Source organism: Oncorhynchus clarkii, chromosome 13 (assembly GCF_045791955.1).
Source record: "Oncorhynchus clarkii lewisi isolate Uvic-CL-2024 chromosome 13, UVic_Ocla_1.0, whole genome shotgun sequence".
NCBI lineage: Eukaryota > Metazoa > Chordata > Actinopteri > Salmoniformes > Salmonidae > Oncorhynchus > Oncorhynchus clarkii.
Window position 1 is genome coordinate 1,159,175 of NC_092159.1, and position 25,329 is coordinate 1,184,503.

The 25,329-nt window shown below is 44.2% G+C and overlaps 29 non-coding genes across 29 annotated transcripts; all 29 read right to left on the reverse strand.

Moving 5' to 3' along the window:
* Positions 1-45: 45 nt before the first annotated feature.
* On the reverse strand, positions 46-127 carry trnal-uaa (transfer RNA leucine (anticodon UAA)). Its single transcript has one exon. It is a non-coding gene; the product is annotated as a tRNA-Leu (tRNA).
* A 737-nt stretch (positions 128-864) lies between these two features.
* Positions 865-946, reverse strand: trnal-uaa (transfer RNA leucine (anticodon UAA)). The gene has a single exon. It is a non-coding gene; the product is annotated as a tRNA-Leu (tRNA).
* A 736-nt stretch (positions 947-1,682) lies between these two features.
* trnal-aag (transfer RNA leucine (anticodon AAG)) lies at positions 1,683-1,764 on the reverse strand. The gene has a single exon. It is a non-coding gene; the product is annotated as a tRNA-Leu (tRNA).
* Positions 1,765-2,497: 733 nt separating this feature from the next.
* On the reverse strand, positions 2,498-2,579 carry trnal-uag (transfer RNA leucine (anticodon UAG)). The gene has a single exon. It is a non-coding gene; the product is annotated as a tRNA-Leu (tRNA).
* A 738-nt stretch (positions 2,580-3,317) lies between these two features.
* trnal-aag (transfer RNA leucine (anticodon AAG)) lies at positions 3,318-3,399 on the reverse strand. The gene has a single exon. It is a non-coding gene; the product is annotated as a tRNA-Leu (tRNA).
* Positions 3,400-4,138: 739 nt separating this feature from the next.
* On the reverse strand, positions 4,139-4,220 carry trnal-uag (transfer RNA leucine (anticodon UAG)). The gene has a single exon. It is a non-coding gene; the product is annotated as a tRNA-Leu (tRNA).
* Positions 4,221-4,957: 737 nt separating this feature from the next.
* Positions 4,958-5,039, reverse strand: trnal-uag (transfer RNA leucine (anticodon UAG)). The gene has a single exon. It is a non-coding gene; the product is annotated as a tRNA-Leu (tRNA).
* A 736-nt stretch (positions 5,040-5,775) lies between these two features.
* Positions 5,776-5,857, reverse strand: trnal-uag (transfer RNA leucine (anticodon UAG)). The gene has a single exon. It is a non-coding gene; the product is annotated as a tRNA-Leu (tRNA).
* Positions 5,858-6,014: 157 nt separating this feature from the next.
* trnal-uag (transfer RNA leucine (anticodon UAG)) lies at positions 6,015-6,096 on the reverse strand. Its single transcript has one exon. It is a non-coding gene; the product is annotated as a tRNA-Leu (tRNA).
* Positions 6,097-6,253: 157 nt separating this feature from the next.
* On the reverse strand, positions 6,254-6,335 carry trnal-aag (transfer RNA leucine (anticodon AAG)). The gene has a single exon. It is a non-coding gene; the product is annotated as a tRNA-Leu (tRNA).
* A 736-nt stretch (positions 6,336-7,071) lies between these two features.
* trnal-aag (transfer RNA leucine (anticodon AAG)) lies at positions 7,072-7,153 on the reverse strand. The gene has a single exon. It is a non-coding gene; the product is annotated as a tRNA-Leu (tRNA).
* A 737-nt stretch (positions 7,154-7,890) lies between these two features.
* Positions 7,891-7,972, reverse strand: trnal-aag (transfer RNA leucine (anticodon AAG)). Its single transcript has one exon. It is a non-coding gene; the product is annotated as a tRNA-Leu (tRNA).
* A 737-nt stretch (positions 7,973-8,709) lies between these two features.
* On the reverse strand, positions 8,710-8,791 carry trnal-aag (transfer RNA leucine (anticodon AAG)). The gene has a single exon. It is a non-coding gene; the product is annotated as a tRNA-Leu (tRNA).
* A 737-nt stretch (positions 8,792-9,528) lies between these two features.
* Positions 9,529-9,610, reverse strand: trnal-aag (transfer RNA leucine (anticodon AAG)). Its single transcript has one exon. It is a non-coding gene; the product is annotated as a tRNA-Leu (tRNA).
* A 737-nt stretch (positions 9,611-10,347) lies between these two features.
* On the reverse strand, positions 10,348-10,429 carry trnal-aag (transfer RNA leucine (anticodon AAG)). The gene has a single exon. It is a non-coding gene; the product is annotated as a tRNA-Leu (tRNA).
* A 734-nt stretch (positions 10,430-11,163) lies between these two features.
* Positions 11,164-11,245, reverse strand: trnal-aag (transfer RNA leucine (anticodon AAG)). The gene has a single exon. It is a non-coding gene; the product is annotated as a tRNA-Leu (tRNA).
* A 737-nt stretch (positions 11,246-11,982) lies between these two features.
* Positions 11,983-12,064, reverse strand: trnal-aag (transfer RNA leucine (anticodon AAG)). Its single transcript has one exon. It is a non-coding gene; the product is annotated as a tRNA-Leu (tRNA).
* A 734-nt stretch (positions 12,065-12,798) lies between these two features.
* On the reverse strand, positions 12,799-12,880 carry trnal-aag (transfer RNA leucine (anticodon AAG)). The gene has a single exon. It is a non-coding gene; the product is annotated as a tRNA-Leu (tRNA).
* A 737-nt stretch (positions 12,881-13,617) lies between these two features.
* Positions 13,618-13,699, reverse strand: trnal-aag (transfer RNA leucine (anticodon AAG)). The gene has a single exon. It is a non-coding gene; the product is annotated as a tRNA-Leu (tRNA).
* Positions 13,700-14,433: 734 nt separating this feature from the next.
* Positions 14,434-14,515, reverse strand: trnal-aag (transfer RNA leucine (anticodon AAG)). The gene has a single exon. It is a non-coding gene; the product is annotated as a tRNA-Leu (tRNA).
* A 737-nt stretch (positions 14,516-15,252) lies between these two features.
* On the reverse strand, positions 15,253-15,334 carry trnal-aag (transfer RNA leucine (anticodon AAG)). The gene has a single exon. It is a non-coding gene; the product is annotated as a tRNA-Leu (tRNA).
* A 737-nt stretch (positions 15,335-16,071) lies between these two features.
* Positions 16,072-16,153, reverse strand: trnal-aag (transfer RNA leucine (anticodon AAG)). Its single transcript has one exon. It is a non-coding gene; the product is annotated as a tRNA-Leu (tRNA).
* A 741-nt stretch (positions 16,154-16,894) lies between these two features.
* Positions 16,895-16,976, reverse strand: trnal-aag (transfer RNA leucine (anticodon AAG)). The gene has a single exon. It is a non-coding gene; the product is annotated as a tRNA-Leu (tRNA).
* A 737-nt stretch (positions 16,977-17,713) lies between these two features.
* On the reverse strand, positions 17,714-17,795 carry trnal-aag (transfer RNA leucine (anticodon AAG)). The gene has a single exon. It is a non-coding gene; the product is annotated as a tRNA-Leu (tRNA).
* Positions 17,796-18,529: 734 nt separating this feature from the next.
* trnal-aag (transfer RNA leucine (anticodon AAG)) lies at positions 18,530-18,611 on the reverse strand. Its single transcript has one exon. It is a non-coding gene; the product is annotated as a tRNA-Leu (tRNA).
* Positions 18,612-19,348: 737 nt separating this feature from the next.
* trnal-aag (transfer RNA leucine (anticodon AAG)) lies at positions 19,349-19,430 on the reverse strand. The gene has a single exon. It is a non-coding gene; the product is annotated as a tRNA-Leu (tRNA).
* Positions 19,431-23,026: 3,596 nt separating this feature from the next.
* trnal-aag (transfer RNA leucine (anticodon AAG)) lies at positions 23,027-23,108 on the reverse strand. Its single transcript has one exon. It is a non-coding gene; the product is annotated as a tRNA-Leu (tRNA).
* A 734-nt stretch (positions 23,109-23,842) lies between these two features.
* On the reverse strand, positions 23,843-23,924 carry trnal-aag (transfer RNA leucine (anticodon AAG)). Its single transcript has one exon. It is a non-coding gene; the product is annotated as a tRNA-Leu (tRNA).
* Positions 23,925-24,658: 734 nt separating this feature from the next.
* trnal-aag (transfer RNA leucine (anticodon AAG)) lies at positions 24,659-24,740 on the reverse strand. Its single transcript has one exon. It is a non-coding gene; the product is annotated as a tRNA-Leu (tRNA).
* Positions 24,741-25,329: the final 589 nt, after the last annotated feature.

Below are 25,329 nucleotides of genomic sequence, written 5' to 3' on the forward strand. Positions count from 1 at the left end.
TAAAGCAGAAAATGTGATAGCTTGCGCAAACAAACTCAATAAAGATGGCAGTGGTGGGATTTGAACCCACGCCTCCTTAGAGACTGGAGCTTAAATCCAGCGCCTTAGACCGCTCGGCCACACTACCCAGCTGTGGCAAAATATTCACACTTTCTCGTCAGTTACCTAGAGCGTCTGCACTCCCTTGTATTTCAGTCTTCTTTTTCATTTTCTTCTTTAAAATCTTTATGTATCTCATGTTGCTCTTGCGTCCTTCATCTTTTTTTGATTCTCTTTCTAAAAATGTTAATTTATCTGATGTTGCTCTTTCTTTCATCGTATAAACTGAGAATTAGTTTCTGCTTTTATATCTGAAGCAGATTGAATTAGAAAAACATGGCAGATAATTGCAATAACAGACGTGGGAATTAGGGTAAAGGCTGGATTCCCTTTATTTGTCCGGTGTCCTTGGTGGCCTTGTTTGAAATGACATTACAGTTTTCTGTTGAGAAAAAGTTGCAGCAGTGGACTTTGAACCGACACCTCCGAAAGACTGGGTCCTTAAATCCAGTTCTCTGGACAGCTCGGCCACAGTTCCCACTGTTAAAATGGACTGCTTGGTCGTCGCACAGACCATCACAACTTTCCTTTTTTCCAATCAAGGATTTGACGTGAACAACCACCGGTAGGAGGTGCAACTGCCACTGCGGGGGCACAGGATTTGGTGGCTAATTGGTTAAGGCGATGGACTACACTATTGAGTCGGATCCCCATCCGTGACACACAACATTGCTTATTTTCTCCCTTGCATGGCCCTGCATGAAAGTAAAACCGCTGAAATAAAGCAGAAAATGTGATAGCTTGCGCAAACAAACTCAATAAAGATGGCAGTGGTGGGATTTGAACCCACGCCTCCTTAGAGACTGGAGCTTAAATCCAGCGCCTTAGACCGCTCGGCCACACTACCCAGCTGTGGCAAAATATTCACACTTTATCGTCAGTTACCTAGAGCGTCTGTACTCCCTTGTATTTCAGTCTTCTTTTTCATTTTCTTCTTTAAAATCTTTATGTATCTCATGTTGCTCTTGCTTCCTTCATCTTTTTTTGATTCTCTTTTTAAAAATCTTGATTTATCTCATGTTGCTCTCTCTTCCATTGTGTACACTGAAAATTAGTTTCTGCTTTTATGTCTGAAGCAGATTGAATCTGAAAAACACAGCAGATATTTTCAAAAACAGATGTGGGAATTATGGTAAAGGCTGGATTCCCTTTTTTGTCCGGTGTCCTTGGTGGCCTTGTTTGAAATTACATTACAGTTTTTTGTTGAGAAAAAGTTAAAGCGGTGGACTTTGAACCCACACCTCTGAAAGACTGGATCCTTAAATACAGTTCTCTGGACAGCTTGGCCACAGTACCCACTGTTAAAATGGACTGCTAGGTCGTCGCACAGCCCAGCCCAACTTTCCTTGTTTACAATCTAGGCTTTGACGTGAACAACCACCGGTAGGAGGTACAACTGCCACCGCGGGGGCACAGGACTTGGTGGCTGGTTGGTTAAGGCGATGGACTACACTATTGAGTTGGAACCCCATCCGTGACACACAACATTGCTTATTTTCTCCCTTGCATGGCCCTGCATGAAAGTAAAAACGCTGAAATAAAGCAGAACATGTGATAGCTTACGCAAACAAACTCAATAAAGATGGCAGTGGTGGGATTTGAACCCACGCCTCCTTAGAGACTGGAGCCTTAATCCAGCGCCTTAGACCGCTCGGCCACACTACCCAACTCTGGCAAGCTTCTACACTTTCTCGTCAGTTACCTAGAGCGTCTGCACTCCCTTGTATTTTAGTCTTCTTTTTCATTTTCTTCTTTAAAATCTTTATGTATCTCATGTTGCTCTTGCGTCCTTCATCTTTTTTTGATTCTCTTTCTAAAAATCTTAATTTATCTGATGTTGCTCTTTCTGCCATCGTATAAACTTAGAATTAGTTTCTGCTTTCATGTCTGAAGCAGATTGAATTAGAAAAACACGGCAGATAATTGCAATAACAGACATGGGAATTAGGGTAAAGGCTGGATTCCCTTTATTTTCCGGTGTCCTTGGTGGCCTTGTTTGAAATTACATTACAGTTTTCTGTTGAGAAAAAGTTGCAGCGTTGGACTTTGAACCGACACCTCTGAAAGACTGGGTACTTAAATCCAGTTCTCTGGACAGCTCGGCCACAGCACCAACTGTTGAAATGGACTGCTGGGTCGTCCCACATACCATCACAACTTTCCTTTTTTCCAATCAAGGATTTGACATGAACAACCACCGGTAGGAGGTGCAACTGCCACCGTGAGGGCACAGGACTTGGTGGCTGGTTGGTTAAGGCGATGGACTACACTATTGAGTTGGAACCCCATCCGTGACACACAACATTGCTTTTTTTCTCCCTTGCATGGGAGATGAAAGTAAAAACGCTGAAAAAAAGCAGAACATGAGATAGCTTGCACAAACAAAACTCAATAAAGATGGCAGTGGTGGGATTTGAACCCACGCCTCCTTAGAGACTGGAGCCTAAATCCAGCGCCTTAGACCGCTCGGCCACACTACCCAGCTCTGGCAATATATTTACACTTTCTCGTCAGTTACCTAGAGCGTCTGCACTTCCTTGTATTTTAGTCTTCTTTTTCATTTTCTTCTTAAAAATCTTTATGTATCTCATGTTGCTCTTGCGTCCTTCATCTTTTTTTGATTCTCTTTTTAAAAATCTTAATTTATCTGATGTTGCTCTTTCTTCCATTGTGTACACTGAAAATTTGTTTCTGCTTTTATGTCTGAAGCAGATTGAATCTGAAAAACACAGCAGAATTTTTTCAAAAACAGAGGTGGGAATTAGGGTAAAGGATGGATTCCCTTTATTTGTCCGGTGTCCTTGGTGGCCTTGTTTGAAATTACATTACAGTTTTTTGTTGAGAAAAAGTTAAAGCGGTGGACTTTGAACCCACACCTCTGAAAGACTGGATCCTTAAATACAGTTCTCTGGACAGCTTGGCCACAGTACCCACTGTTAAAATGGACTGCTAGGTCGTCGCACAGCCCAGCCCAACTTTCCTTGTTTACAATCTAGGCTTTGACGTGAACAACCACCGGTAGGAGGTGCAACTGCCACCGCGGGGGCACAGGACTTGGTGGCTGGTTGGTTAAGGCGATGGACTACACTATTGAGTTGGAACCCCATCCGTGACACACAACATTGCTTCTTTTCTCCCTTGCATGGCCCTGCATGAAAGTAAAAACGCTGAAATAAAGCAGAACATGTGATAGCTTACGCAAACAAACTCAATAAAGATGGCAGCGGTGGGATTTGAACCCACGCCTCCTTAGAGACTGGAGCCTTAATCCAGCGCCTTAGACCGCTCGGCCACACTACCCAGCTCTGGCAAGATTTCCACACTTTCTCGTCAGTTACCTAGAGCGTCTGCACTCCCCTGTATTTTAGTCTTTTTCATTTTCTTCTTTAAAATCTTTATGTATCTCATGTTGCTCTTGCGTCCTTCATCTTTTTTTGATTCTCTTTCTAAAAATCTTAATTTATCTGATGTTGCTCTTTCTTTCATTTTCATCGTATAAACTTAGAATTCGTTTCGGCTTTTATGTCTGAAGCAGACTGAATTAGAAAAACACGGCAGATAATTACAATAACAGACGTGGGAATGAGGGTAAAGGCTGGATTCCCTTTATTTGTCCGGTGTCCTTGGTGGCCTTGTTTGAAAATACATTACAGTTTTCTGTTGAGAAAAGTTGCAGCGGTGGACTTTGAACCGACACCTCCGAAAGACTGGGTCCTTAAATCCAGTTCACTGGACAGCTCGGCCACAGTACCAACTGTTAAAATGGACTGCTGGGTCATTGCACAGACCATCACAACTTTCCTTTTTTCCAATCAAGAATTTGACATGAACAACCACCGGTAGGAGGTGCAACTGCCACCGTGAGAGCACAGGACTTGGTGGCTGGTTGGTTAAGGCGATGGACTACACTATTGAGTTGGAACCCCATCCGTGACACAGAACATTGATTTTTTTCTCCTTTGCATGGCCCTACATGAAAGTAAAAACACCGAAATAAAGCAGAACATGTGATAGCTTGCGCAAACAAACTCAATAAAGATGGCAGTGGTGGGATTTGAACCCACGCCTCCTTAGAGACTGGAGCCTAAATCCAGCGCCTTAGACCGCTCGGCCACACTACCCAGCTCTGGCAAGATTTCCCCACTTTCTCGTCAGTTACCTAGAGCGTCTGCACTCCCTTGTATTTTAGTCTTCTTTTTCATTTTCTTCTTTAAAATCTTTATGTATCTCATGTTGCTCTTGCGTCCTTGATCTTTCTTTGATTTTCTTTTTAAAAATCTTAATTTATCTGATGTTGCTCTTTCTTCCATCGTATAAACTTAGAATTAGTTTCTGCTTTTATGTCTGAAGCAGATTGAATTAGAAAAACACAGCAGATAATTTCAAAAACAGAGGTGGGAATTAGGGTAAAGGCTGGGTTCCCTTTATTTGTCCGGTGTCCTTGGTGGCCTTGTTTGAAATTACATTACAGTTTTCTGTTGAGAAAAAGTTGCAGCGGTGGACTTTGAACCCACACCTCCAAAAGACTGGGTCCTTAAATCCAGTTCTCTGGACAGCTCGGCCACAGTACCAACTGTTAAAATGGACTGCATGGTCGTCGCACAGACCATCACAACTTTCCTTTTTTCCAATCAAGGATTTGACGTGAACGACCACCGGTAGGAGGTGCAACTGCCACCGTGAGAGCACAGGACTTGGTGGCTGGTTGGTTAAGGCGATGGACTACACTATTGAGTTGGAACCCCATCCGTGACACACAACATTGCTTCTTTTCTCCCTTGCACGGCCCTGCATGAAAGTAAAAACGCTGAAATAAAGCAGAACATGTGATAGCTTGCGCAAACAAACTCAATAAAGATGGCAGTGGTGGGATTTGAACCCACGCCTCCTTAGAGACTGGAGCCTAAATCCAGCGCCTTAGACCGCTCGGCCACACTACCCAGCTCTGGCAAGTCTCCACACTTTCTCGTCAGTTACCTAGAGCGTCTGCACTCCCTTGTATTTTAGTCTTCTTTTTCATTTTCTTCTTTAAAATCTTTATGTATCTCATGTTGCTCTTGCGTCCTTCATCTTTTTTTGATTCTCTTTTTAAAAATCTTAATTTATCTGATGTTGCTCTTTCTTTAATCGTATAAACTTAGAATTAGTTTCTGCTTTTATGTCTGAAGCAGATTGAATTAGAAAAACACTGCAGTTAATTGCAATAACAGACGTGGGAATTAGGGTAAAGGCTGGATTCCCTTTATTTGTCCGGTGTCCTTGGTGGCCTTGTTTGAAATGACATTACAGTTTTCTGTTGAGAAAAAGTTAAAGCGGTGGACTTTGAACCGACACCTCCGAAAGACTGGGTCCTTAAATCCAGTTCTCTGGACAGCTCGGCCACAGTACCAACTGTTAAAATGGACTGCTTGGTCGTCGCACAGACCATCACAACTTTCCTTTTTTCCAATCAAGGATTTGACGTGAACAACCACCGGTAGGAGGTGCAACTGCCACTGCGGGGGCACAGGACTTGGTGGCTGGTTGGTTAAGGCGATGGACTACACTATTGAGTCGGATCCCCATCCGTGACACACAACATTGCTTATTTTCTCCCTTGCATGGCCCTGCATGAAAGTAAAAACTCTGAAATAAAGCAGAACATGTGATAGCTTGCGCAAACAAACTCAATAAAGATGGCAGTGGTGGGATTTGAACCCACGCCTCCTTAGAGACTGGAGCCTAAATCCAGCGCCTTAGACCGCTCGGCCACACTACCCAGCTCTACTTCAGGTTTTCACACTTTCTCGTCAGTTGAACCCCATCCGTGACACACAACATTGCTTCTTTTCTCCCTTGCATGGCCCTGCATGAAAGTAAAAACTCTGAAATAAAGCAGAACATGTGATAGCTTGCGCAAACAAACTCAATAAAGATGGCAGTGGTGGGATTTGAACCCACGCCTCCTTAGAGACTGGAGCCTAAATCCAGCGCCTTAGACCGCTCGGCCACACTACCCAGCTCTACTTCAGGTTTTCACACTTTCTCGTCAGTTGAACCCCATCCGTGACACACAACATTGCTTCTTTTCTCCCTTGCATGGCCCTGCATGAAAGTAAAAACACTGAAATAAAGCAGAACATGTGATAGCTTGCGCAAACAAACTCAATAAAGATGGCAGTGGTGGGATTTGAACCCACGCCACCTTAGAGACTGGAGCCTTAATCCAGCGCCTTAGACCGCTCGGCCACACTACCCAGCTCTGGCAAGATTTCCAAACTTTCTCGTCAGTTACCTAGAGCGTCTGCACTTCCTTGTATTTTAGTCTTCTTTTTCATTTTCTTCTTTAAAATCTTTATGTATCTCATGTTGCTCTTGCGTCCTTCATCTTTTTTTGATTCTCTTTCTAAAAATCTTAATTTATCTGATGTTGCTCTTTCTTTCATCGTATAAACTTAGAATTAGTTTCTGCTTTTATGTCTGAAGCAGATTGAATTAGAAAAACACGGCAGATAATAGCAATAATAGACGTGGGAATGAGGGTAAAGGCTGGATTCCCTTTATTTTCCGGTGTCCTTGCTGGCCTTGTTTGAAATGACATTACAGTTTTCTGTTGAGAAAAAGTTGCAGCGGTGGACTTTGAACCGACACCTCCGAAAGACTGGGTCCTTAAATCCAGTTCTCTGGACAGCTCGGCCACAGTTCCCACTGTTAAAATGGACTGCTTGGTCGTCGCACAGACCATCACAACTTTCCTTTTTTCCAATCAAGGATTTGACGTGAACAACCACCGGTAGGAGGTGCAACTGCCACTGCGGGGGCACAGGATTTGGTGGCTAATTGGTTAAGGCGATGGACTACACTATTGAGTCGGATCCCCATCCGTGACACACAACATTGCTTATTTTCTCCCTTGCATGGCCCTGCATGAAAGTAAAAACTCTGAAATAAAGCAGAACATGTGATAGCTTGCGCAAACAAACTCAATAAAGATGGCAGTGGTGGGATTTGAACCCACGCCTCCTTAGAGACTGGAGCCTTAATCCAGCGCCTTAGACCGCTCGGCCACACTACCCAGCCGTGGCAAAATATTCACACTTTCTCGTCAGTTACCTAGAGCGTCTGCACTCCCTTGTATTTCAGTCTTCTTTTTCATTATCTTCTTTAAAATCTTTATGTATCTCATGTTGCTCTTGCGTCCTTCATCTTTTTTTGATTCTCTTTCTAAAAATGTTAATTTATCTGATGTTGCTCTTTCTTTCATGGTATAAACTTAGAATTAGTTTCTGCTTTTATGTCTGAAGCAGATTGAATTAGAAAAACACGGCAGATAATTGCAATAACAGACGTGGGAATGAGGGTAAAGGCTGGATTCCCTTTATTTGTCCGGTGTCCTTGGTGGCCTTGTTTGAAATTACATTACAGTTTTCTGTTGAGAAAAAGTTGCAGCGGTGGACTTTGAACCGACACCTCCGAAAGACTGGGTCCTTAAATCCAGTTCTCTGGACAGCTCGGCCACAGTACCAACTGTTAAAATGGACTGCTGGGTCGTCCCACAGACCATCACAACTTTCCTTTTTTCCAATCAAGGATTTGACGTGAACAACCACCGGTAGGAGGTGCAACTGCCACCGCGGGGGCACAGGACTTGGTGGCTGGTTGGTTAAGGCGATGGACTACACTATCGAGTTGGAACCCCATCCGTGACACACAACATTGCTTCTTTTCTCCCTTGCATGGCCCTGCATGAAAGTAAAACCGCTGAAATAAAGCAGAAAATGTGATAGCTTGCGCAAACAAAATCAATAAAGATGGCAGTGGTGGGATTTGAACCCACGCCTCCTTAGAGACTGGAGCCTTAATCCAGCGCCTTAGACCGCTCGGCCACACTACCCAGCCGTGGCAAAATATTCACACTTTCTCGTCAGTTACCTAGAGCGTCTGCACTCCCTTGTATTTCAGTCTTCTTTTTCATTTTCTTCTTTAAAATCTTTATGTATCTCATGTTGCTCTTGCGTCCTTCATCTTTTTTTGATTCTCTTTCTAAAAATGTTAATTTATCTGATGTTGCTCTTTCTTCCATCGTATAAACTTAGAATTAGTTTCTGCTTTTATGTCTGAAGCAGATTGAATTAGAAAAACACGGCAGATAATTGCAATAACAGACGTGGGAATGAGGGTAAAGGCTGGATTCCCTTTATTTGTCCGGTGTCCTTGGTGGCCTTGTTTGAAATTACATTACAGTTTTCTGTTGAGAAAAAGTTGCAGCGGTGGACTTTGAACCGACACCTCCGAAAGACTGGGTCCTTAAATCCAGTTCTCTGGACAGCTCGGCCACAGTACCAACTGTTAAAATGGACTGCTGGGTCGTCCCACAGACCATCACAACTTTCCTTTTTTCCAATCAAGGATTTGACGTGAACAACCACCGGTAGGAGGTGCAACTGCCACCGCGGGGGCACAGGACTTGGTGGCTGGTTGGTTAAGGCGATGGACTACACTATCGAGTTGGAACCCCATCCGTGACACACAACATTGCTTCTTTTCTCCCTTGCATGGCCCTGCATGAAAGTAAAACCGCTGAAATAAAGCAGAAAATGTGATAGCTTGCGCAAACAAACTCAATAAAGATGGCAGTGGTGGGATTTGAACCCACGCCTCCTTAGAGACTGGAGCCTTAATCCAGCGCCTTAGACCGCTCGGCCACACTACCCAGCCGTGGCAAAATATTCACACTTTCTCGTCAGTTACCTAGAGCGTCTGCACTCCCTTGTATTTCAGTCTTCTTTTTCATTTTCTTCTTTAAAATCTTTATGTATCTCATGTTGCTCTTGCGTCCTTCATCTTTTTTTGATTCTCTTTCTAAAAATGTTAATTTATCTGATGTTGCTCTTTCTTTCATGGTATAAACTTAGAATTAGTTTCTGCTTTTATGTCTGAAGCAGATTGAATTAGAAAAACACGGCAGATAATTGCAATAACAGACGTGGGAATGAGGGTAAAGGCTGGATTCCCTTTATTTGTCCGGTGTCCTTGGTGGCCTTGTTTGAAATTACATTACAGTTTTCTGTTGAGAAAAAGTTGCAGCGGTGGACTTTGAACCGACACCTCCGAAAGACTGGGTCCTTAAATCCAGTTCTCTGGACAGCTCGGCCACAGTTCCCACTGTTAAAATGGACTGCTTGGTCGTCGCACAGACCATCACAACTTTCCTTTTTTCCAATCAAGGATTTGACATGAACAACCACCGGTAGGAGGTGCAACTGCCACTGCGGGGGCACAGGATTTGGTGGCTAATTGGTTAAGGCGATGGACTACACTATTGAGTCGGATCCCCATCCGTGACACACAACATTGCTTATTTTCTCCCTTGCATGGCCCTGCATGAAAGTAAAAACTCTGAAATAAAGCAGAACATGTGATAGCTTGCGCAAACAAACTCAATAAAGATGGCAGTGGTGGGATTTGAACCCACGCCTCCTTAGAGACTGGAGCCTTAATCCAGCGCCTTAGACCGCTCGGCCACACTACCCAGCTGTGGCAAAATATTCACACTTTCTCGTCAGTTACCTAGAGCGTCTGCACTCCCTTGTATTTCAGTCTTCTTTTTCATTTTCTTCTTTAAAATCTTTATGTATCTCATGTTGCTCTTGCGTCCTTCATCTTTTTTTGATTCTCTTTCTAAAAATGTTAATTTATCTGATGTTGCTCTTTCTTTCATGGTATAAACTTAGAATTAGTTTCTGCTTTTATATCTGAAGCAGATTGAATTAGAAAAACATGGCAGATAATTGCAATAACAGACGTGGGAATGAGGGTAAAGGCTGGATTCCCTTTATTTGTCCGGTGTCCTTGGTGGCCTTGTTTGAAATTACATTACAGTTTTCTGTTGAGAAAAAGTTGCAGCGGTGGACTTTGAACCGACACCTCCGAAAGACTGGGTCCTTAAATCCAGTTCTCTGGACAGCTCGGCCACAGTACCAACTGTTAAAATGGACTGCTGGGTCGTCCCACAGACCATCACAACTTTCCTTTTTTCCAATCAAGGATTTGACGTGAACAACCACCGGTAGGAGGTGCAACTGCCACCGCGGGGGCACAGGACTTGGTGGCTGGTTGGTTAAGGCGATGGACTACACTATCGAGTTGGAACCCCATCCGTGACACACAACATTGCTTCTTTTCTCCCTTGCATGGCCCTGCATGAAAGTAAAACCGCTGAAATAAAGCAGAAAATGTGATAGCTTGCGCAAACAAACTCAATAAAGATGGCAGTGGTGGGATTTGAACCCACGCCTCCTTAGAGACTGGAGCCTTAATCCAGCGCCTTAGACCGCTCGGCCACACTACCCAGCTGTGGCAAAATATTCACACTTTCTCGTCAGTTACCTAGAGCGTCTGCACTCCCTTGTATTTCAGTCTTTTTCATTTTCTTCTTTAAAATCTTTATGTATCTCATGTTGCTCTTGCGTCCTTCATCTTTTTTTGATTCTCTTTCTAAAAATGTTAATTTATCTGATGTTGCTCTTTCTTTCATGGTATAAACTTAGAATTAGTTTCTGCTTTTATGTCTGAAGCAGATTGAATTAGAAAAACACGGCAGATAATTGCAATAACAGACGTGGGAATGAGGGTAAAGGCTGGATTCCCTTTATTTGTCCGGTGTCCTTGGTGGCCTTGTTTGAAATTACATTACAGTTTTCTGTTGAGAAAAAGTTGCAGCGGTGGACTTTGAACCGACACCTCCGAAAGACTGGGTCCTTAAATCCAGTTCTCTGGACAGCTCGGCCACAGTACCAACTGTTAAAATGGACTGCTGGGTCGTCCCACAGACCATCACAACTTTCCTTTTTTCCAATCAAGGATTTGACGTGAATAACCACCGGTAGGAGGTGCAACTGCCACCGCGGGGGCACAGGACTTGGTGGCTGGTTGGTTAAGGCGATGGACTACACTATCGAGTTGGAACCCCATCCGTGACACACAACATTGCTTCTTTTCTCCCTTGCATGGCCCTGCATGAAAGTAAAACCGCTGAAATAAAGCAGAAAATGTGATAGCTTGCGCAAACAAACTCAATAAAGATGGCAGTGGTGGGATTTGAACCCACGCCTCCTTAGAGACTGGAGCCTTAATCCAGCGCCTTAGACCGCTCGGCCACACTACCCAGCTGTGGCAAAATATTCACACTTTCTCGTCAGTTACCTAGAGCGTCTGCACTCCCTTGTATTTCAGTCTTCTTTTTCATTTTCTTCTTTAAAATCTTTATGTATCTCATGTTGCTCTTGCGTCCTTCATCTTTTTTTGATTCTCTTTCTAAAAATGTTAATTTATCTGATGTTGCTCTTTCTTTCATGGTATAAACTTAGAATTAGTTTCTGCTTTTATGTCTGAAGCAGATTGAATTAGAAAAACACGGCAGATAATTGCAATAACAGACGTGGGAATGAGGGTAAAGGCTGGATTCCCTTTATTTGTCCGGTGTCCTTGGTGGCCTTGTTTGAAATTACATTACAGTTTTCTGTTGAGAAAAAGTTGCAGCGGTGGACTTTGAACCGACACCTCCGAAAGACTGGGTCCTTAAATCCAGTTCTCTGGACAGCTCGGCCACAGTACCAACTGTTAAAATGGACTGCTGGGTCGTCCCACAGACCATCACAACTTTCCTTTTTTCCAATCAAGGATTTGACGTGAACAACCACCGGTAGGAGGTGCAACTGCCACCGCGGGGGCACAGGACTTGGTGGCTGGTTGGTTAAGGCGATGGACTACACTATCGAGTTGGAACCCCATCCGTGACACACAACATTGCTTCTTTTCTCCCTTGCATGGCCCTGCATGAAAGTAAAACCGCTGAAATAAAGCAGAAAATGTGATAGCTTGCGCAAACAAACTCAATAAAGATGGCAGTGGTGGGATTTGAACCCACGCCTCCTTAGAGACTGGAGCCTTAATCCAGCGCCTTAGACCGCTCGGCCACACTACCCAGCTGTGGCAAAATATTCACACTTTCTCGTCAGTTACCTAGAGCGTCTGCACTCCCTTGTATTTCAGTCTTTTTCATTTTCTTCTTTAAAATCTTTATGTATCTCATGTTGCTCTTGCGTCCTTCATCTTTTTTTGATTCTCTTTCTAAAAATGTTAATTTATCTGATGTTGCTCTTTCTTTCATGGTATAAACTTAGAATTAGTTTCTGCTTTTATGTCTGAAGCAGATTGAATTAGAAAAACACGGCAGATAATTGCAATAACAGACGTGGGAATGAGGGTAAAGGCTGGATTCCCTTTATTTGTCCGGTGTCCTTGGTGGCCTTGTTTGAAATTACATTACAGTTTTCTGTTGAGAAAAAGTTGCAGCGGTGGACTTTGAACCGACACCTCCGAAAGACTGGGTCCTTAAATCCAGTTCTCTGGACAGCTCGGCCACAGTACCAACTGTTAAAATGGACTGCTGGGTCGTCCCACAGACCATCACAACTTTCCTTTTTTCCAATCAAGGATTTGACGTGAATAACCACCGGTAGGAGGTGCAACTGCCACCGCGGGGGCACAGGACTTGGTGGCTGGTTGGTTAAGGCGATGGACTACACTATCGAGTTGGAACCCCATCCGTGACACACAACATTGCTTCTTTTCTCCCTTGCATGGCCCTGCATGAAAGTAAAACCGCTGAAATAAAGCAGAAAATGTGATAGCTTGCGCAAACAAACTCAATAAAGATGGCAGTGGTGGGATTTGAACCCACGCCTCCTTAGAGACTGGAGCCTTAATCCAGCGCCTTAGACCGCTCGGCCACACTACCCAGCTGTGGCAAAATATTCACACTTTCTCGTCAGTTACCTAGAGCGTCTGCACTCCCTTGTATTTCAGTCTTCTTTTTCATTTTCTTCTTTAAAATCTTTATGTATCTCATGTTGCTCTTGCGTCCTTCATCTTTTTTTGATTCTCTTTCTAAAAATGTTAATTTATCTGATGTTGCTCTTTCTTTCATGGTATAAACTTAGAATTAGTTTCTGCTTTTATGTCTGAAGCAGATTGAATTAGAAAAACACGGCAGATAATTGCAATAACAGACGTGGGAATGAGGGTAAAGGCTGGATTCCCTTTATTTGTCCGGTGTCCTTGGTGGCCTTGTTTGAAATTACATTACAGTTTTCTGTTGAGAAAAAGTTGCAGCGGTGGACTTTGAACCGACACCTCCGAAAGACTGGGTCCTTAAATCCAGTTCTCTGGACAGCTCGGCCACAGTACCAACTGTTAAAATGGACTGCTGGGTCGTCCCACAGACCATCACAACTTTCCTTTTTTCCAATCAAGGATTTGACGTGAACAACCACCGGTAGGAGGTGCAACTGCCACCGCGGGGGCACAGGACTTGGTGGCTGGTTGGTTAAGGCGATGGACTACACTATCGAGTTGGAACCCCATCCGTGACACACAACATTGCTTCTTTTCTCCCTTGCATGGCCCTGCATGAAAGTAAAACCGCTGAAATAAAGCAGAAAATGTGATAGCTTGCGCAAACAAACTCAATAAAGATGGCAGTGGTGGGATTTGAACCCACGCCTCCTTAGAGACTGGAGCCTTAATCCAGCGCCTTAGACCGCTCGGCCACACTACCCAGCTGTGGCAAAATATTCACACTTTCTCGTCAGTTACCTAGAGCGTCTGCACTCCCTTGTATTTCAGTCTTTTTCATTTTCTTCTTTAAAATCTTTATGTATCTCATGTTGCTCTTGCGTCCTTCATCTTTTTTTGATTCTCTTTCTAAAAATGTTAATTTATCTGATGTTGCTCTTTCTTTCATGGTATAAACTTAGAATTAGTTTCTGCTTTTATGTCTGAAGCAGATTGAATTAGAAAAACACGGCAGATAATTGCAATAACAGACGTGGGAATGAGGGTAAAGGCTGGATTCCCTTTATTTGTCCGGTGTCCTTGGTGGCCTTGTTTGAAATTACATTACAGTTTTCTGTTGAGAAAAAGTTGCAGCGGTGGACTTTGAACCGACACCTCCGAAAGACTGGGTCCTTAAATCCAGTTCTCTGGACAGCTCGGCCACAGTACCAACTGTTAAAATGGACTGCTGGGTCGTCCCACAGACCATCACAACTTTCCTTTTTTCCAATCAAGGATTTGACGTGAATAACCACCGGTAGGAGGTGCAACTGCCACCGCGGGGGCACAGGACTTGGTGGCTGGTTGGTTAAGGCGATGGACTACACTATCGAGTTGGAACCCCATCCGTGACACACAACATTGCTTCTTTTCTCCCTTGCATGGCCCTGCATGAAAGTAAAACCGCTGAAATAAAGCAGAAAATGTGATAGCTTGCGCAAACAAACTCAATAAAGATGGCAGTGGTGGGATTTGAACCCACGCCTCCTTAGAGACTGGAGCCTTAATCCAGCGCCTTAGACCGCTCGGCCACACTACCCAGCTGTGGCAAAACATTCACACTTTCTCGTCAGTTACCTAGAGCGTCTGCACTCCCTTGTATTTTAGTCTTCTTTTTCATTTTCTTCTTTAAAATCTTTATGTATCTCATGTTGCTCTTGCGTCCTTCATCTTTTTTTGATTCTCTTTCTAAAAATGTTAATTTATCTGATGTTGCTCTTTCTTTCATCGTATAAACTGAGAATTAGTTTCTGCTTTTATATCTGAAGCAGATTGAATTAGAAAAACATGGCAGATAATTGCAATAACAGACGTGGGAATTAGGGTAAAGGCTGGATTCCCTTTATTTGTCCGGTGTCCTTGGTGGCCTTGTTTGAAATGACATTACAGTTTTCTGTTGAGAAAAAGTTGCAGCGGTGGACTTTGAACCGACACCTCCGAAAGACTGGGTCCTTAAATCCAGTTCTCTGGACAGCTCGGCCACAGTTCCCACTGTTAAAATGGACTGCTTGGTCGTCGCACAGACCATCACAACTTTCCTTTTTTCCAATCAAGGATTTGACATGAACAACCACCGGTAGGAGGTGCAACTGCCACTGCGGGGGCACAGGATTTGGTGGCTAATTGGTTAAGGCGATGGACTACACTATTGAGTCGGATCCCCATCCGTGACACACAACATTGCTTATTTTCTCCCTTGCATGGCCCTGCATGAAAGTAAAAACTCTGAAATAAAGCAGAACATGTGATAGCTTGCGCAAACAAACTCAATAAAGATGGCAGTGGTGGGATTTGAACCCACGCCTCCTTAGAGACTGGAGCCTTAATCCAGCGCCTTAGACCGCTCGGCCACACTACCCAGCTGTGGCAAAATATTCACACTTTCTCGTCAGTTACCTAGAGCGTCTGCACTCCCTTGTATTTCAGTCTTCTTTTTCATTTTCTTCTTTAAAATCTTTATGTATCTCATGTTGCTCTTGCGTCCTTCATCTTTTTTTGATTCTCTTTCTAAAAATGTTAATTTATCTGATGTTGCTCTTTCTTTCATCGTATAAACTGAGAATTAGTTTCTGCTTTTATATCTGAAGCAGATTGAATTAGAAAAACATGGCAGATAATTGCAATAACAGACGTGGGAATTAGGGTAAAGGCTGGATTCCCTTTATTTGTCCGGTGTCCTTGGTGGCCTTGTTTGAAATGACATTACAGTTTTCTGTTGAGAAAAAGTTGCAGCGGTGGACTTTGAACCGACACCTCCGAAAGACTGGGTCCTTAAATCCAGTTCTCTGGACAGCTCGGCCACAGTTCCCACTGTTAAAATGGACTGCTTGGTCGTCGCACAGACCATCACAACTTTCCTTTTTTCCAATCAAGGATTTGACATGAACAACCACCGGTAGGAGGTGCAACTGCCACTGCGGGGGCACAGGATTTGGTGGCTAATTGGTTAAGGCGATGGACTACACTATTGAGTCGGATCCCCATCCGTGAAACACAACATTGCTTATTTTCTCCCTTGCATGGCCCTGCATGAAAGTAAAAACTCTGAAATAAAGCAGAACATGTGATAGCTTGCGCAAACAAACTCAATAAAGATGGCAGTGGTGGGATTTGAACCCACGCCTCCTTAGAGACTGGAGCCTTAATCCAGCGCCTTAGACCGCTCGGCCACACTACCCAGCCGTGGCAAAATATTCACACTTTCTCGTCAGTTACCTAGAGCGTCTGCACTCCCTTGTATTTCAGTCTTCTTTTTCATTTTCTTCTTTAAAATCTTTATGTATCTCATGTTGTTCTTGCGTCCTTCATCTTTTTTTGATTCTCTTTCTAAAAATGTTAATTTATCTGATGTTGCTCTTTCTTTCATCGTATAAACTGAGAATTAGTTTCTGCTTTTATATCTGAAGCAGATTGAATTAGAAAAACATGGCAGATAATTGCAATAACAGACGTGGGAATTAGGGTAAATGCTGGATTCCCTTTATTTGTCCGGTGTCCTTGGTGGCCTTGTTTGAAATGACATTACAGTTTTCTGTTGAGAAAAAGTTAAAGCGGTGGACTTTGAACCGACACCTCCGAAAGACTGGGTCCTTAAATACAGTTCTCTGGACAGCTCGGCCACAGTACCAACTGTTAAAATGGACTGCTTGGTCGTCGCACAGACCATCACAACTTTCCTTTTTTCCAATCAAGGATTTGACGTGAACAACCACCGGTAGGAGGTGCAACTGCCACTGCGGGGGCACAGGACTTGGTGGCTGGTTGGTTAAGGCGATGGACTACACTATTGAGTCGGATCCCCATCCGTGACACACAACATTGCTTATTTTCTCCCTTGCATGGCCCTGCATGAAAGTAAAAACTCTGAAATGTGAACATGAGAACATGTGATAGCTTGCGCAAACAAACTCAATAAAGATGGCAGTGGTGGGATTTGAACCCACGCCTCCTTAGAGACTGGAGCCTTAATCCAGCGCCTTAGACCGCTCGGCCACACTACCCAACTCTGGCAAGCTTCCACACTTTCTCGTCAGTTACCTAGAGCGTCTGCACTCCCTTGTATTTTAGTCTTCTTTTTCATTTTCTTCTTAAAAATCTTTATGTATCTCATGTTGCTCTTGCGTCCTTCATCTTTTTTTGATTCTCTTTTTAAAAATCTTAATTTATCTGATGTTGCTCTTTCTTCCATTGTGTACACTGAAAATTCGTTTCTGCTTTTATGTCCGAAGCAGATTGAATCTGAAAAACACAGCAGAATTTTTTCAAAAACAGAGGTGGGAATTAGGGTAAAGGATGGATTCCCTTTATTTGTCCGGTGTCCTTGGTGGCCTTGTTTGAAATTACATTACAGTTTTTTGTTGAGAAAAAGTTAAAGCGGTGGACTTTGAACCCACACCTCTGAAAGACTGGATCCTTAAATACAGTTCTCTGGACAGCTTGGCCACAGTACCCACTGTTAAAATGGACTGCTAGGTCGTCGCACAGCCCAGCCCAACTTTCCTTGTTTACAATCTAGGCTTTGACGTGAACAACCACCGGTAGGAGGTGCAACTGCCACCGCGGGGGCACAGGACTTGGTGGCTGGTTGGTTAAGGCGATGGACTACACTATTGAGTTGGAACCCCATCCGTGACACACAACATTGCTTCTTTTCTCCCTTGCATGGCCCTGCATGAAAGTAAAAACGCTGAAATAAAGCAGAACATGTGATAGCTTACGCAAACAAACTCAATAAAGATGGCAGTGGTGGGATTTGAACCCACGCCTCCTTAGAGACTGGAGCCTTAATCCAGCGCCTTAGACCGCTCGGCCACACTACCCAACTCTGGCAAGTGTCCACACTTTCTCGTCAGTTACCTAGAGCGTCTGCACTCCCTTGTATTTTAGTCTTCTTTTTCATTTTCTTCTTTAAAATCTTTATGTATCTCATGTTGCTCTTGCGTCCTTCATCTTTTTTTGATTCTCTTTCTAAAAATGTTAATTTATCTGATGTTGCTCTTTCTTTCATGGTATAAACTTAGAATTAGTTTCTGCTTTTATGTCTGAAGCAGATTGAATTAGAAAAACACGGCAGATAATTGCAATAACAGACGTGGGAATGAGGGTAAAGGCTGGATTCCCTTTATTTGTCCGGTGTCCTTGGTGGCCTTGTTTGAAATTACATTACAGTTTTCTGTTGAGAAAAAGTTGCAGCGGTGGACTTTGAACCGACACCTCCGAAAGACTGGGTCCTTAAATCCAGTTCTCTGGACAGCTCGGCCACAGTACCAACTGTTAAAATGGACTGCTGGGTCGTCCCACAGACCATCACAACTTTCCATAATTCCAATCAAGGATTTGACATGAACAACCACCGGTAGGAGGTGAAACTGCCACCGTGAGAGCACAGGACTTGGTGGCTGGTTGGTTAAGGCGATGGACTACACTATTGAGTTGGAACCCCATACGTGACACACAACATAGATTTTTTTCTCCCTTGCATGGCCCTACATGAAAGTAAAAACAATGAAATAAAGCAGAACGTGATAGCTTGCGCTAACAAACTCAGTAAAGATGGCAGTGGTGGGATTTGAACCCACGCCTCCTTAGAGACTGGAGCCTTAATCCAGCGCCTTAGACCGCTCGGCCACACTACCTAACTCTGGAAAAATTTTCACACTTTCTCGTCAGTTACCTAGAGCGTCTGCACTCCCTTGTATTTTAGTCTTCTTTTTCATTTTTATCTTTAAAATCTTTATGTATCTCATGTTGCTCTTGCGTCCTTCATCTTTTTTTGATTCTCTTTCTAAAAATCTTAATTTATCTGATGTTGCTCTTTCTGTCATCGTATAAACTTAGAATTAGTTTCTGCTTTTATGTCTGAAGCAGATTGAATTAGAAAAACACGGCAGATAATTGCAATAACAGACGTGGGAATTAGGGTAAAGGCTGGATTCCCTTTATTTGTCCGGTGTCCTTGGTGGCCTTGTTTGAAATTACATTACAGTTTTCTGTTGAGAAAAAGTTGCAGCGGTGTACTTTGAACCGACACCCCCGAAAGACTGGGTCCTTAAATCCAGTTCTCTGGACAGCTCGGCCACAGTACCCACTGTTAAAATGGACTGCTGGGTCGTCGCACAGCCCAGCCGAAGTTTCCTTTTTCCCAATCAAGCCTTTGACGTGATAAACCACCGGTAGGAGGTGCAACTGCCACAGCGAGAGCACAGGACTTGGTGGCTGGTTGGTTAAGGAGATGGACTACACTATTGAGTTGGAACCCCATCCGTGACACACAACATTGATTTTTTTCTCCCTTGCATGGCCCTACATGAAAGTAAAAACGCTGAAATAAAGCAGAACATGTGATAGCTTGCGCAAACAAACTCAAAAAAGATGGCAGTGGTGGGATTTGAACCCACGCCTCCTTAGAGACTGGAGCCTTAGTCCAGCGCCTTAGACCGCTCGGCCACACTACCCAACAGAAACTAAAACAAGAGGCTCCCACGCTGAGGTCTGTCCAACGCTGGTCCAACCAAGCTGACTCCACACTCCAAGACTGCTTCCATCACGTGGACTGGGAGATGTTTCGTATTGCGTCAGATAACAACATTGACGAATACGCTGATTCGGTGTGCGAGTTCATTAGAACGTGCGTTGAAGATGTCGTTCCCATAGCAACGATTAAAACATTCCCTAACCAGAAACCGTGGATTGATGGCAGCATTCGTGTGAAACTGAAAGCGCGAACCACTGCTGTTAATCAGGGCAAGGTGTCTGGTAACATGACCGAATACAAACAGTGCAGCTATTCCCTCCGCAAGGCTATCAAACAAGCTAAGCGCCAGTACAGAGACAAAGTAGAATCTCAATTCAACGGCTCAGACACAAGAGGCATGTGGCAGGGTCTACAGTCAATCACGGACTACAGGAAGAAATCCAGCCCAGTCACGGACCAGGATGTCTTGCTCCCAGGCAGACTAAATAACTTTTTTGCCCGCTTTGAGGACAATACAGTGCCACTGACACGGCCTGCAACGAAAACATGCGGTCTCTCCTTCACTGCAGCCGAGGTGAGTAAGACATTTAAACGTGTTAACCCTCGCAAGGCTGCAGGCCCAGACGGCATCCCCAGCCGCGCCCTCAGAGCATGCGCAGACCAGCTGGCCGGTGTGTTTACGGACATATTCAATCAATCCCTATACCAGTCTGCTGTTCCCACATGCTTCAAGAGGGCCACCATTGTTCCTGTTCCCAAGAAAGCTAAGGTAACTGAGCTAAACGACTACCGCCCCGTAGCACTCACATCCGTCATCATGAAGTGCTTTGAGAGACTAGTCAAGGACCATATCACCTCCACCCTACCTGACACCCTAGACCCACTCCAATTTGCTTACCGCCCAAATAGGTCCACAGACGATGCAATCTCAACCACACTGCACACTGCCCTAACCCATCTGGACAAGAGGAATACCTATGTGAGAATGCTGTTCATTGACTACAGCTCGGCATTCAACACCATAGTACCCTCCAAGCTCGTCATCAAGCTCGAGACCCTGGGTCTCGACCCCGCCCTGTGCAACTGGGTACTGGACTTCCTGACGGGCCGCCCCCAGGTGGTGAGGGTAGGCAACAACATCTCCTCCCCGCTGATCCTCAACACTGGGGCCCCACAAGGGTGCGTTCTGAGCCCTCTCCTGTACTCCCTGTTCACCCACGACTGCGTGGCCACGCACGCCTCCAACTCAATCATCAAGTTTGCGGACGACACAACAGTGGTAGGCTTGATTACCAACAACGACGAGACGGCCTACAGGGAGGAGGTGAGGGCCCTCGGAGTGTGGTGTCAGGAAAATAACCTCACACTCAACGTCAACAAAACTAAGGAGATGATTGTGGACTTCAGGAAACAGCAGAGGGAACACCCCCCTATCCACATTGATGGAACAGTAGTGGAGAGGGTAGCAAGTTTTAAGTTCCTCGGCATACACATCACAGACAAACTGAATTGGTCCACTCACACAGACAGCATCGTGAAGAAGGCGCAGCAGCGCCTCTTCAACCTCAGGAGGCTGAAGAAATTCGGCTTGTCACCAAAAGCACTCACAAACTTCTACTGATGCACAATCGAGAGCATCCTGGCGGGCTGTATCACCGCCTGGTATGGCAACTGCACCGCCCTCAACCGTAAGGCTCTCCAGAGGGTAGTGAGGTCTGCACAACGCATCACCGGGGGCAAACTACCTGCCCTCCAGGACACCTACACCACCCGATGTCACAGGAAGGCCATAAAGATCATCAAGGACATCAACCACCCGAGCCACTGCCTGTTCACCCCGCTATCATCCAGAAGGCGAGGTCAGTACAGGTGCATCAAAGCTAGGACCGAGAGACTGAAAAACAGCTTCTATCTCAAGGCCATCAGACTGTTAAACAGCCACCACTAACACTGAGTGGCTGCTGCCAACACACTGACACTGACTCAACTCCAGCCACTTTAATAATGGGAATTGATGGGAAATGATGTAAATATATCACTAGCCACTTTAAACAATGCTACCTTATATAAATGTTACTTACCCTACATTATTCATCTCATATGCATACGTATATACTGTACTCTATATCATCGACGGTATCCTTATGTAATACATGTATCACTAGCCACTTTATACTATGCCACTTTGTTTACATACTCATCTCATTTGTACATACTGTACTCGATACCATCTACTGTATCTTGCCTATGCTGCTCTGTACCATCACTCATTCATATATCCTTATGTACATATTCTTTATCCCCTTACACTGTGTACAAGACAGTAGTTTTGGAATTGTTAGTTAGATTACTTGTTATTACTGCATTGTCGGAACTAGAAGCACAAGCATTTCGCTACACTCGCATTAACATCTGCTAACCATGTGTATGTGACAAATAAAATTTGATTTGATTTGAACCGACACCTCCGAAAGACTGGGTCCTTAAATCCAGTTCTCTGGACAGCTCGGCCACAGTTCCCACTGTTAAAATAGAATGCTTGGTCGTCGCACAGACCATCACAACTTTCCTTTTTTCCAATCAAGGAATTGACATGAACAACCACCAGTAGGAGGTGCAATTGCCACAGCGGGGGCACAGGACTTGGTTGGTTAAGGCGATGGACTACACCATTGCTTCTTTTCTCCCTTGCATGGCCCTACATGAAAGTAAAAACGCTGAAATAAAGCAGAACATGTGATAGCTTGCGCAAAAAAACTCAACAAAGATGGCAGTGTTGGGATTTGAACCCACGCCTTCTTAGAGACTGGAGCCTAAATCCAGCGCCTTAGACCGCTCGGCCATACTACCCAGCACTTGCAAGATTTCCACACTTTCTCGTCAGTTACCTAGAGCGTCTGCACTCCCTTGTATTTCAGTCTTCTTTTTCATTTTCTTCTTTAAAATCTTTATGTATCTCATGTTGCTCTTGCGTCCTTCATCTTTTTTTGATTCTCTTTTTAAAAATCTTAATTTATCTGACGTTGCTCTTTCTTCCATCGAATAAACTTAGAATTAGTTTCTGCTTTTATGTCTGAAGCAGATTGAATTAGAAAAACACGGCAGATAATTGCAATAACAGACGTGGGAAAGAGGGTAAAGGCTGGATTCCCTTTATTTTCTGGTGTTCTTGGTGGCCTTGTTTGAAATTACATTACAGTTTTCTGTTGAGAAAAAGTTGCAGTGGTGGACTTTGAACCGACACCTCCGAAAGACTGGGTCCTTAAATCCAGTTCTCTGGACAGCTCGGCTACAGTTCCCACTGTTAAAATGGACTGCTGGGTTGTCGCACAGACCATCACAACTTTCAGTTTTTCCAATCAAGGATTTGACGTGAACAACCACAGGTAGGAGGTGCAACTGCCACCGTGAGAGCACAGGACTTGGTGGCTGGTTGGTTAAGGCGATGGACTACACTATTGAGTTGGAACCCCATCCGTGACACACAACATTGCTTCTTTTCTCCCTTGCATGGCCCTGCATGAAAGTAAAAACGCTGAAATAAAGCAGATCATGCGCACACAAACTCAATAAAGATGGCAGTGGTGGGATTTGAACCCACGCCTCCTTAGAGACTGGAGCCTTAATCCAGCGCCTTAGACCGCTCGGCCACACTACCCAGCTCTTGCAAGATTGCCAGACTTTCTCGTCAGTTACCTAGAGAGTCTGCAGTCCCTTGTATTTTAGTCTTTTTCATTTTCTTCTTTAAAATCTTTATGTATCTCATGTTGCTCTTGTGTCCTTCATCTTTTTTTGATTCTCTTTTTAAAAATGTTAATTTATCTGATGTTGCTCTTTCTTCCATCGTATAAACTTAGAATTAGTTTCTGCTTTTATGTCTGAAGCAGATTGAATTAGAAAAACACGGCAGATAATTGCAATAACAGACGTGGGAATTAGGGTAAAGGCTGGATTCCCTTTATTTGTCCGGTGTCCTTGGTGGCCTTGTTTGAAATTACATTACAGTTTTTTGTTGAGAAAAAGTTAAAGCGGTGGACTTTGAACCCACACCTCTGAAAGACTGGATCCTTAAATACAGTTCTCTGGACAGCTTGGCCACAGTACCCACTGTTAAAATGGACTGCTAGGTCGTCGCACAGCCCAGCCCAACTTTCCTTGTTTACAATCTAGGCTTTGACGTGAACAACCACCGGTAGGAGGTGCAACTGCCACCGCGGGGGCACAGGACTTGGTGGCTGGTTGGTTAAGGCGATGGACTACACTATTGAGTTGGAACCCCATCCGTGACACACAACATTGCTTCTTTTCTCCCTTGCATGGCCCTGCATGAAAGTAAAAACGCTGAAATAAAGCAGAACATGTGATAGCTTACGCAAACAAACTCAATAAAGATGGCAGCGGTGGGATTTGAACCCACGCCTCCTTAGAGACTGGAGCCTTAATCCAGCGCCTTAGACCGCTCGGCCACACTACCCAGCTCTGGCAAGATTTCCACACTTTCTCGTCAGTTACCTAGAGCGTCTGCACTCCCCTGTATTTTAGTCTTTTTCATTTTCTTCTTTAAAATCTTTATGTATCTCATGTTGCTCTTGCGTCCTTCATCTTTTTTTGATTCTCTTTCTAAAAATGTTAATTTATCTGATGTTGCTCTTTCTTTCATGGTATAAACTTAGAATTAGTTTCTGCTTTTATATCTGAAGCAGATTGAATTAGAAAAACATGGCAGATAATTGCAATAACAGACGTGGGAATGAGGGTAAAGGCTGGATTCCCTTTATTTGTCCGGTGTCCTTGGTGGCCTTGTTTGAAATTACATTACAGTTTTCTGTTGAGAAAAAGTTGCAGCGGTGGACTTTGAACCGACACCTCCGAAAGACTGGGTCCTTAAATCCAGTTCTCTGGACAGCTCGGCCACAGTACCAACTGTTAAAATGGACTGCTGGGTCGTCCCACAGACCATCACAACTTTCCTTTTTTCCAATCAAGGATTTGACGTGAACAACCACCGGTAGGAGGTGCAACTGCCACCGCGGGGGCACAGGACTTGGTGGCTGGTTGGTTAAGGCGATGGACTACACTATCGAGTTGGAACCCCATCCGTGACACACAACATTGCTTCTTTTCTCCCTTGCATGGCCCTGCATGAAAGTAAAACCGCTGAAATAAAGCAGAAAATGTGATAGCTTGCGCAAACAAACTCAATAAAGATGGCAGTGGTGGGATTTGAACCCACGCCTCCTTAGAGACTGGAGCCTTAATCCAGCGCCTTAGACCGCTCGGCCACACTACCCAGCTGTGGCAAAATATTCACACTTTCTCGTCAGTTACCTAGAGCGTCTGCACTCCCTTGTATTTCAGTCTTCTTTTTCATTTTCTTCTTTAAAATCTTTATGTATCTCATGTTGCTCTTGCGTCCTTCATCTTTTTTTGATTCTCTTTCTAAAAATGTTAATTTATCTGATGTTGCTCTTTCTTTCATGGTATAAACTTAGAATTAGTTTCTGCTTTTATGTCTGAAGCAGATTGAATTAGAAAAACACGGCAGATAATTGCAATAACAGACGTGGGAATGAGGGTAAAGGCTGGATTCCCTTTATTTGTCCGGTGTCCTTGGTGGCCTTGTTTGAAATTACATTACAGTTTTCTGTTGAGAAAAAGTTGCAGCGGTGGACTTTGAACCGACACCTCCGAAAGACTGGGTCCTTAAATCCAGTTCTCTGGACAGCTCGGCCACAGTACCAACTGTTAAAATGGACTGCTGGGTCGTCCCACAGACCATCACAACTTTCCTTTTTTCCAATCAAGGATTTGACGTGAACAACCACCGGTAGGAGGTGCAACTGCCACCGCGGGGGCACAGGACTTGGTGGCTGGTTGGT